Consider the following 11,996-nt stretch of genomic DNA (forward strand, 5'->3'; position numbering starts at 1 on the left):
AATACGGGGCATTGCATTTACAGCTTATTTTAACTTGTGCTTTGAAAAGGGTGGGTAGTATAATGCCATGTAAATGTTTTATTAAGTAAGTCTACATTTATCGTTGCATGACGGCCACTTTGCTGGTACCCTCAGGTGAATGAATGCCAGGGGTTGTTGTTGTTTTCAATATGATACATATTTAGCCTTTCCACCAATTTACCCTGGCAGTGCTAATGGGGCAATTAAGCACTGTGAGCCCCCCCTACCCCAACACTCACACACACCTCAGGCATAATTCTAAACTTGAATCAGTGACATTTATATGAAAAAATGTTGGGCAAAATAGGGCACCCCATCTGAGGCTTCATATTTTCACCCCTGCCTCCTTTTTAGCCCATGTGCACGACACCCACTCTGGACTAGAGAGGTTGTGGTATTTGGTGCAGGAGTAGCAAGTCTGAATATAAAGTGTCCTTACAGTTGACCCTTCACTCCGTTCTAGCATGTTAGGGATGTTTGATACTGATGCTAGTCCAAGTATCAAGTACCGATATATATATATATATATATATATATATATATATATATATATATATATATATATATATATATATATATATATATATATATATATATATATTTAGCAACTCTGCACATTAATTACAATTTGAAGTTTTTGGCTGCTCTGAAATGAAAGTGAAGACCTTAAGGACCTACAGGCCATCGTGTATTTTTGTCAATAACATAAACCTACATCATTGAAGTACACACGTCACATATATATATATATATATATATATATATATATATATATATATATATATATATATATATATATATATATATATAATGTGACGTGTGTATTTCAGTTCCTCTGTTTACATTCAGAGTAATCTGATACCACCGTTGAAAGTACAGCAAGTCATTTGAATATATTTTTAAACAAGAAAAGACAAACGTTTTAAAATACCATTGAGAAATCATGTATTCTAATACAGTATCGTAATAATGACATGTTTTGACCGCTCGTCAAAGTCGTCACTCTTGACATTTACCTACTACTGATGACACGTCACAGACACGTACATGACCAATAAGTCTACGACGTGATAGAGATATCACCACAAATTTCCACTTTTACGCTTGTTTATTTGGAATGAAATGTAAATCAAATGACATATGAGGATTGAAATATGAAACCTTAGATGAAAAGATGATCGCGTGGTTCATTGCAAATCCTGTCTCCCTGTGCGTTGATGCAAGCAGCCATTTGAAGAGACGTCTTGCAATGCTGACCCAGCTCCTAAACCTAATCTTAACCATCACAAATGATTGCCTAACCCTAACCTCAAACATAACCCAATTAAACCCTATACTCTAAAACAGAAATGGGCAATATGTGTCCCACTAAATTTTTTATATATATTTGTATAATATGTGCCCGCCAAATTTGACCAAATCATCAATCAGGAGGAGAGTCATTTCAATAAATAGTTGCATGGGACTTGAATAACGCTGTTGTAATGGTTTTGTTAATTTTCCATTTGAATTAAAGCCCCTTTTTTCCCTGCATTTTTTTTCCCTTATGTGGTGGATTATCAAAACACTCCATCCATCCCCTCCTGTTCTGGCCCTTCTGTCAAATTTTAGAATCCTTTGCATCCCTCGAGTCATAATGTTTGCCCACCCCTGTTCTAAAACCAAGTCTTGACTCTCAAAAAGAGACCTGAATATCTGAGGCCCAGCCTAAATATCCTCACTTTTCCAAAATGTCCTCACTACAGTATGCTGGTAGAAATCTGCGAAGTAAGATCCACTTCCCAAAAAGAATGTTCATGTAAGTGTATGTGGGTACCAGAATTTGTAATGTATGTGGAAAGTATTTATATGTTACATATTCGATTCCACTTGAATCGGACTACTCTTGTCGAAAGACGCATCTTTATCCAACTGATGAAAAATCCAACTTGATCACAATTTAAATGCGAAGCACTTTATCTTCACCATATGCTCTCTGCAATCCTTTAACAAGGTATCATTCGGTTTTTGGAAACAACTTTATAGTTTATTAGCACCAACCACAGTGCTAATGTAGTCACGTCAACCTTTGGAAAGCTTTTCATTTCGTCATATTATCTAGTTTACCACTAAGTTAAAGCGGGAGGAATTCTACAATCGAGCATCCATCTTTGCCAATTCCCTTTGTGTATTGCGGTGTTGCCCCGGTAGCTGATTGGAAGTTCCAGAGGTAACCTGAAAAAAAATATAAAAAATAGTGCCTCTGGTTGCCCTTCTCCAGTAGTTCCAGGTAGCCCATCTGGAGCTCCAGGAAGAACAGGCAAGAGTGCATAACAGTGACTGATTGCTGAACATATATAATGCTCCTTGCACATATAATTCTCTTAAAAACAGGCTTAAACTGATGACAATCTGCTATGTCATTGAGTCAAATGGAAAAATTCTTATTTATTGTTTCGTTTTAAATGTTCTGTTTTTATGTCCTTGACTGGGATTATAGACGTAAGGAGTCCTTCCATTCAGTATGATAGATATGGTTGCCCTAATAACATACTTGCCTAAGTCATAGTTTCATGTTTTTAGATGCTGCATACACGCAGGCATGTACACACACACACACACACACATACACAAACACACACAAGGGAGGTTTTCAATCGTAATGGGACATCTCATTGACATAATGTATTTCCGAGTCCCTAACACTAACTTTAGCATTACAACAGATTGCCTAACACTAACCCTTACCCTAACCTCAGTCAAAATCTATTTCAAAGCTATACTCTAAAATCAAGCCTTGACCCTCAAAAAAAAAATCTGAATTTGTGGGGTCCACCAAAATAATCCCCACAAGTCCCAGAAGCCACCACAAAACAGTGAAACCCAAGATTTGGTCCCCACGTTGTGGCAAAAACCTAGGGCACGCACACACACACACACACACACACACACACACACACACACCTCCAATGTCCTTCCTCCATCCCCAAGGAGGCAATAACCTCCCCAGCAAGTGCTTCCTGGTGAGCTGTTGTCATAGTAACTTGCGGGCCGGTAGACATGACAACCCTACCATCGTCCAGAGATAGATGATAGGCCAAGCAGCCAAGGGGAGGGGGGAGAAAAAAAATGAGGAAAGGGGGGTTGGAGTGGGTAAAGACATACACCCCATTAATTTGCTTTCCCTGATTCTGTTTCAAAATGTGCCACCCCCCTTCCCTCTTTAAAGCCACGTTCATTCAGCGCCGGCCTGCTTTACATTTATACAAGTATTTCTAAAATGTCAGCCTCCAGGCTTATCTGCACCCTCGTACGTAGACAATGTTGAAAGATAAGCACGTTTCCAAACATTTTTTAGGGATTTGTTGGGATTCTACAAGTACGACTGCTTTAGGTAATCTCTTTTTAATATTGCGTAGCCTTCTTGACAATTAAAGCAGTGAAACATTTCTTTTTAAGAGATTTATTTCCAAGTATTTTTTTTTATTTCAAATGATCAATTAAGCTATCAATAATTTTATCTAACAGACATTAATTTTCTTTTTTTTTTTAATTCATGTTTTCTTTCATTCTTCTGTCCATTCCTGTTCCAACGTCGTTTTTTTCTTAATCCTATTGTTTACCTGCACTTATCTGACCATAGTACATTTTTGGATACACTGGACATGCACCACTGGTGTTTGGCTACGACCAAAACAAATATCACACAAATTTGATTGTACATTAAATTCATGTATTTGATTACAGCCTACCTTTTTTTCATCACACACCTTGGCAGCTTTGAGTTGATGAATGACAATCGGATCCGGCGTGTGTGGGAGTTTGGTTCACCTGACCTTTGAATGGGAATAACAAAGAATACTTTAGTCCAATTAAGATTAATTATTGAATCTATGAAAAGCCAATGCACAGAAATGGTCTTCTGTCGCATGCACCAACTACATTACATCCAAGAATGCACTTCATTTTTCCATAAAACACTGGAAAATTATCAACATGATATTGAATATATCTAAAAAATAGTTTATTCCTGCTTGCTTCTCTAAGCTTCAATTGATTTCTTAATGCTCCATCCACAGTAGTGGATTTCCACCTTGAGGTGAATTGTTTTGAATTTGCACCATACAAAGATAATTGACTCAATTTGACTTTTTTTGTATTTTTCAATACAATGTCGATTAGAAACCCCACAAAGATGGTAGAGGTAATTTTGATACATTTTGGCACCTGAAAGGAACGACCCTCTCATTCTCCATTATTCCAGCCCAGTATTCCGAAAAATAAGAGTATTCAGGATAGTTATATAAAAAAAATTGTCCATATTACTTAGCAATGCGGATAAGACACTTTTTACTATTACTATTATCATGTCGTTTGTATTTTATGTCATTTGTATTTTTTAATTCCCGCACCCAATAAGATTGAAAAGAAAATGGCTGAGTCTGACTCATCATCACTATCCAAAGTAGAACTCATACATAAATTAGTGAATCAAACTGCTTGAAAATGAGTCTTTCTTCATGCATTTGTGAACTTATTGCAAATGCTTGTTGTTTCTCTCGTTTGTTGCCCGCCTGTTTTTTGCCATCTTTAAATGATCATTTTATGCCAGAGAGATTTTTGTACTAGAATGAAAATCATAACATGTAGTTGTATTTGGTTCAAACTCTTTGCTGATGGTTTCCAACTGTGGATCTTTTATACATGTATTAAAAAATGTATTATGAAAAATGAAATCGAATTGTATTCATATGTTGTCCATATTTAAATTTGTGTTTTTGTCATATACTGTAGCCTGTTTATGGTCCTATGTGTGAACAATTGTATGCCCCGTCCACCATTTAAGTGGGCCATCCTTGAATTATGCACTTTAGATGTTGATTAAATATGAAAGTGTGAACTAATTGAATAATTTTCTTACTTGTTGAGGTCTTGCTAATGTTTGTCACTTGCCAAAAGACTATCAGTGTAAATTTGCTTTTTTCCAACTTCAGCATATTTACACATGTACCAGTGTTCATTAATGTGCCATGTCCCTTTAAAATAGAAACTGGTCTAAGTGTGCCAATATCCCAGTTAGTCATTATCTACAGTAAGTCCCAAAGAGGCCTCAACCTAATACCTTCACCGTTAGTTTTGTAGAAGGCATTTTCTCACAGATATGCGTAAAATGTTTGATTATAGAGTCTTTGAGTAAGTTTGGCGTGACCGGTCATCACGGTTTAACTCGTTAGTTTCTTTTTTTTGTTGTTCTTTCAAACCAGTAAGTAAGTAAATTGTTTGGACCATGTGCATCTCAATCACACAGTCATCATAAAGAGTTTTATAATAAACCAATTAAAAAGGAATTTAAATTGTTTTCTTTCACATTCATGCGCTCAACATACAGGAAACCACTATTTCCTGCTTCTGTCAAAGAATCATGGGAAATGTCAGACTAGTGAGCTCAGTTTTTCTGACGGCGGGTTTCTAATGTGGAAACACAAGGTTTGTAGTTCCAATTGACTCTTAATTTTATGGGCCAGGTTTTGCAAAAAAAAGTGATCGCATTCAACGATCAATAGCTGAAAAAAAAAGCAAAAGAAAGCGAATACTGCACTTGTGTTCCGCGATTGACTCGAGGAGCATTCAATGATCCCTCACACAGTAAAGACATAGCAAATATCTACAGGAATACTCACACCAAACAGCAATGTCTAGTCTGTAAGCACATTGCATTTGATAGATGGAATATTTTACATTTGACGAACCAAAACCAGAACACCTACACGTCAACTCAAGTTGACGGGATACAAATTTTACTACATTGGCACAACACCGGGACCGAGCAAAAAAGGTTAAATATTCATGAGTGCATCGCACTGTTGAACTGTCATTACTTTAGCATTTAGAATTAGCTAAAGTAGACACAACGACCGGTCACCAGATTGACTAGTGATGAAATTGTTTATAAACAATTCATGGTGAAAATGTATTGCATATTTTATTTTCAGCTAAATGCCAGTGTCTCGGTTTTAATTTGGTAATTGTGGTCACCTTAAGTAAGTTAGCAAAACATAATGGATCGCTTTCTAGCTCGCATCAGCTTCATCGTGTCCATTTCATCATTAAAAAGAGCCAGCCTTCTATCCCCCTTCCAGCCCAGGGGGAGCGAAGAAGGCTTAAATCATTCTTCAAGCCATTTATCCTGTTCCGCAATCGAATTTTGTCAAATGTATCTGAGATTGCTATCTAGTGCTCAATGCAGACGGGAATAATTACATTAAAAAGCTTCACCCGAAAAACAAAAATTGAAATGTTTGTTTGACTTACCTGTAGCACATGCGTAATAATATTGAAGGCAGGGTACAGTGCAAAACAGTCCACCTTCCAGTTCAGATTACCGGAACATAAATATGGTAAGGAATACAGTCTTCCATATACACCGACGTGGCACATTATACAAGAAGTCTGTCAATAAATCTGCCTTTACAGTGGTGATAATGTTCAATGTTTTAGACATAGCTCTCAATGTGATGGAGTATCCAGCTGCTTTCTTACACCATTGCAAACTGCAATTGCAGTGACAGTGCCAATCAAAACCAACACAAATATTTGATGGGACTCTGACATTGAATCTCATTACATTCTGCTAGTCATCACGATGTTGTGGCTGGACGCCGGTGTATATGCGTTCATATATTTTGCTATACAAAGAATGTAAAAATAGACATAAATAAATGTATATATAATTACATGGTGGGTGTGCTAAAGAAATGCATGATGTCATGTGAAAACAGAACTAGGTATTTATCCGGTACAACATTTTATTTAATCAACACAACATTACATGAATAAAAGTAAACAATAACATTTTTTTTCTCTGACTTGGGATTCATGGTGAATACATTTTATAGTCATGTTTTTTGGGGGGCCTTTTTTCATTTAAATGCGCATAAGAATTATACATTTATCGGACACTTCAATAAGTACTGAAACACAATCCAATATGAGAGCAGCATATAATAATGCTTGGCTATGATTGAGGTATTAATTATTATAACGTGTTTTTTGTGGTTTTATTCTGCATCATTACAAGTGCATCGTAGCAGGAGGTGTTTTTATGATTTTGCCTCGTACAGGTGAATTGGGTAAATGTAGAGTTATAAACCACCAATATAATAAACATATTATTAATGACAGTGTTACATGTTTATAAATATGTATATTGTACTGCTCTCACATACTGATATTGTAATGTTCTTAGATTATGCAGATGCACCTTACACTGTAATTCTTCTTGTGGCCTCTCTTGGTTTGTGCAGACCTTTCCTGTTTTATTTTGGCTATGCCCCAACGATGTGTCTGCTTCATTTCATTTTTGTTGCCTACCGCCTCTGACAGATGTATTTCCCCCTTGGGGATCAATAAAGTGTATCGTCTCATTTCATCTCATCTCATCTCATCTCATCTCATCACCTCAGCTATGGCCTCCTTCGGGGGGACATTAATAATATCAGCGGCGGATGTAGATGAGTGTGCCTCAATACATTGTTTGGATCCAATCACATGGGCCATAAATAGAGTGAATTATAGATAGTGATAAATTGATGGATGGGTGGATGGATGGATGGATGGATGGATGGATAGTAGATATGTACATAGATACAGTACACATATAGATGCATGGATGATAGATACAGTACATACCATATGACTCAATAAATGGATAGGTAGGTTTTTTGATGGACGGACAGCACACTTTGGCAAAGTCAATTTTTTTGAAAATTAAATGGAGATCTTTAAACCAAATTACCTCACTTATGAAAGACGCCACTGATTCAGATTGTATTTTGTTTGTGTTGCAAGCAAAATATTGTACAACTTTGAGCTTCAGGCACAGAAAACATCACAATTTCCAGGCACCACTAAATCACGTTCGCTTATGTCGCAGTGAAAGTACAAAGACAGATGCTGAGACAGAGGATGGATGCTGCAACAAGCAAACAGTTTTCTACCATCCAAAGGAAAATTGGGTACGTGGTTTGAAATCGTTTTTAAAAATAAAGTAGATTCGATGTGTTGTGAAAACTGATTATTTGCACTCTATTTTCATCAATAAGAAAGACTCGTTTGAAAAGAATCCATTTTGTGTATTTTCTTGTCACCGTAAGAGGCGGGAATGTCAGTGTTAAATAACTTATGATGATGATGATGATAGTGATGTTGATGATTATTATAATGATTTAAATGTAGCTGTTGTTGATGTTGTTGTGGGTATAGTTTATTGTTGTCAAATTTTACACTAAAATTAACTATATAAAATGTTACAAAATGCCACAAAAGTGTTAAACATTAGACACTTCATCTCTATTATTGATTAGTTTTACAGAAAAGATTTATTTAAAAAAAAAACCTCTACAACAATGCAATGTTCCCAGTAAGATTTGCCGGAAGTGTTCGCTAACAGTTTTTGTTTGGCTTTTACTCCTCCTGCTGGCAACAAAAGATAATTCGCTATTTGCAGCGCAGTCTTTGTGCTGATAGGTAGAATTTAGTCACGTGACATAGAGCGCTTCACAGTGCACGGCGTGCGACTTAAAAAAAATATATTAACTGAGCAATGGGGTTGCGTTAAATTCTACCTGTGGTGGCAAACGCCGTGGCACATTCATGGATTTATATTCTTATAGTTCCTTGGGCACATTCCATTAACCGTGGCCAACCTCTTTTGTTCCGTGGTTCACTACACCTTCTGTTAATTTAAAACCTGCTAACTAAACTGAAATTGTAATGACCAATATTTTAATAATTTAGTCACTTAAATAGATATTTATTTACACTTAAGTCGGGTCTCGGCGCTATGCCTGCAAAAGACAAGATTCATCTCGCGAGATGCTTGTTTATCGCGATGCTACGCGCGTCGACACTCGCGGCAGGTTTCATTAACAGCTGAAATCAGACATACTGTATAAAAAGAGTTTTCTAATGCCCGGCGTTAAATCTTTGCTACCGTCAATGGATAAAGCCCAATCTTTCACCATGTGGAATCGACTTGATACAGCACAAAAAAACATACAGTTGAGTGAAATAATGATTGAGGCTTGCTACTTTGTGTGCACACTGTCCTCTGGTGTTGAACATGTACAGTTACAACTAATTCTCAGAGGTTTTCCTCGGGTTATGCTGATTTGTTTAGTTTTGGTTTTTGTTTTGTTTTTTTTAACTCAAGTCTATGTATCGATGCGTTGTAGGTATTCTTATGAGAACGAGGTATTCTTATGAGAACGTTTTCATCCAAATGAAGTCATACATGGTGTTCAAACTGGGATGAAAATGGGAAGCCTGTGAGTTGATCAATGAAATTTTGACCTTGGTATGTTGGGAAACAAAATACGAACCTTCCATACAGGACGTTGTATACACTAGGCTTACATAACAACTGTACCTTTGTTTTTTTGTTTTTGTTGTAGTTTTTTTTTGTAGTTTTTGTAGTTTTGTTTTTGTTGTATTTTTTTTGTAGTTTTTGTAGTTTTGTTTATGTTGTAGTTTGTTTTTTTTTTGCTAATATATCATAAGAATATTTCCAAATTTATACTTGCTGTTATTCTGCTTCTTAACTGCACTCAAGGACCTATATTTTGTGCCGGGGCCTGTTTTCCGTTTTTTCGAAGTGTGTGTGTTTGCTGCGAGCAGCAACGTCAACAACAATGCAGAGACTAATTCAAAAGTAGGCCTAACAAGCCAAGTTGTTTTTGTTGACTTTCAGAATCAGCATAGTCGTGCCCTGAACAGGTTTATATATATATATATATATATATATATATATATATATATATATATATATATATATATATATATATATATATATATATATATATATATATATATATATATATATATTAGATTAACCTTCATCCCAATTCAAGTTTTTGAACTTGTAACAGGTGTCACTTCCACACTTTTGCATTTGCTCCAAAATCCAAATGAAAACAAAGCTTTATTTAGTTAATATACGCAGGGCTTCCATCAGAGGTGGTCCCTCAGTCCCGCCTCAGATGGGAGTAGTCCTGAGGTCTGAGTGATTGCAGGTTTGCAGTTGCATGCTCAGTATTGAACACACACGTGCTTGTTACTTGGGTGAGTCTTCACTCGAGATAGGCAAGACATGGGTGAGGTCTGCTGCAATCCTTTAAAGTTGTAATTATCTCTTACCGATGTTTAATTAGATACAGTTTTCCCCAGCAACAGTGTGCTGAAGCCTACTAGTCTGTTCTTACTAGCATGCTAATTAAGGGGTTGGAAAAAAAAAATGTCATTCCGTTTCCGCCTATACTAAAGGCCTCAAATCATCGGACTTGAAAATGTTCAAAGGTTTGCGGAGCACATTATTTTAGGGCAGATGACCTATTTTTAAGGTAAGTCTGCTGTTCTATCCTTGAGGTTCTTCAACATTCCTCCCCAAATTTTTAGTCACTTGAATTGAGTTAAAGGCTTGTCTACAATAAAGGCTGATACAGTTGTGACCTTGCTTTGCTCTGCTCTGAATATCATCCCAGTCAAAGTTTTTCCAACTTGTAGCATTGTTTTCTCATGCATATACTGTCCTGTACTGTTTTCAGAACCTTGTACCTCAAACATAATTGATGTTTTAAAAGAAGGAACCTTTATTTTTGAAGACTTCTAATTTCATGGCATTGCTTATGTTTTATTATGAATCAAAGAAGAAATCAGTTTTTGAAACATTTCAAATAGTTTTCAAAATGTTAGACGTGGGGTGTCTAAACTTTTTCTTCTGAGGGCCACATCCAGAAAAAAAAAAACAAATCACCCCCGAGCTGTTGTTGGACACCTCCGCGTGGGAAAAATCAGCATCCGTTCAAAAAGCTGGAAAAGTTATAGAAATTGAAAGCGTTTTTTCCATGCCCAGTTATTATATACAGGTTACTACAAAATTTAAAAAAAAAACATGGACATATTTTTGAATATTTAGGATGGCTAAAACAAATGAAGTTGTGTACACATTTAAATTGAGGTAGAAATGCAGGTTCATATTGGATTAATGGTGACGTTTCCAGTCTCCACCAAAGAAGAAGAACGTTGTACACGCACTAATCGAAACTTCGAAAGTGTCTTCTTGACTTCTTGACTACCTAAAACTGAGCCATGATAAATTGTTTGTAGTGAAAGGTTGTACTCTCAGATAGTACAGCCTAGTTTGTGTTTTGAAGGACACAAATAGGATCAGCCATACGGCCAGTAGGTGGTGCACCGTGTCAACAAATGGGGCGATATTGCTTGACGTTTTTTGGTAGGGGTTCTGCAACAGTATGCGTTGTCTCCCAATTGAACTTTATTTCGGCTTCGTTTTGGCTAATATTTTTAGCCGACGTGATTTTAAAGTGGACTTACCCAACTTGGTCAACTTTTTCCAGAGCCCTATTTGTCACAGTTAGCCATGGCAACGGCTTCCATTAATATTTTTATCAGTCTTTGATGACTACTTTTCTTTGACCGACTCAATGCCGTGAATGGGTACTAAATTACAGGCAGCAGTATGTAGTCCTATGTCCATAATCAAGCCACAGTGTTACAAAAAGTGAGCGCTTTATCTTTTTGTGCATTTGTGTGCAGTGTCAAGATGAACCAAACACTAAAGGACAACCTCAAATGCCGTCATGATTAGGATTTTAGCAATTTTGTGCCATTCCTCTGTGGGCCGCATTTAAGGGACCACGAGGCACAATGTGGCTCGCATGCACTAGTTTGTAATACGCAAACATCTGTAAATTTTATGGATTCACAAAAATGGTCGTTTAGAGGAAAAAACAATCACTCCCCGTCGGGGAATCGAACCCCGGTCTTCCGCGTGACAGGCGGAGATACTGTCCACTATACTAACGAGGAAGCTGTAAGACACAGAACAATGTAGCATTATATCTATGTACTTCATTTCGGACACCTGGCTAATATTAAACTTAGTTTTACATATCGTATAAGAGTGCAACTGAATCGAA

The 11,996-nt window shown here is 36.6% G+C and overlaps 1 non-coding gene across 1 annotated transcript; it reads right to left on the reverse strand.

Moving 5' to 3' along the window:
- Positions 1-11,814: 11,814 nt before the first annotated feature.
- On the reverse strand, positions 11,815-11,886 carry trnad-guc (transfer RNA aspartic acid (anticodon GUC)). The gene has a single exon. It is a non-coding gene; the product is annotated as a tRNA-Asp (tRNA).
- Positions 11,887-11,996: the final 110 nt, after the last annotated feature.

Source organism: Hippichthys cyanospilos, chromosome 6, assembly GCF_059441005.1.
Source record: "Hippichthys cyanospilos isolate Australia breed blue-spotted pipefish chromosome 6, RoL_Hcya_1.0, whole genome shotgun sequence".
Lineage (NCBI taxonomy): Eukaryota > Metazoa > Chordata > Actinopteri > Syngnathiformes > Syngnathidae > Hippichthys > Hippichthys cyanospilos.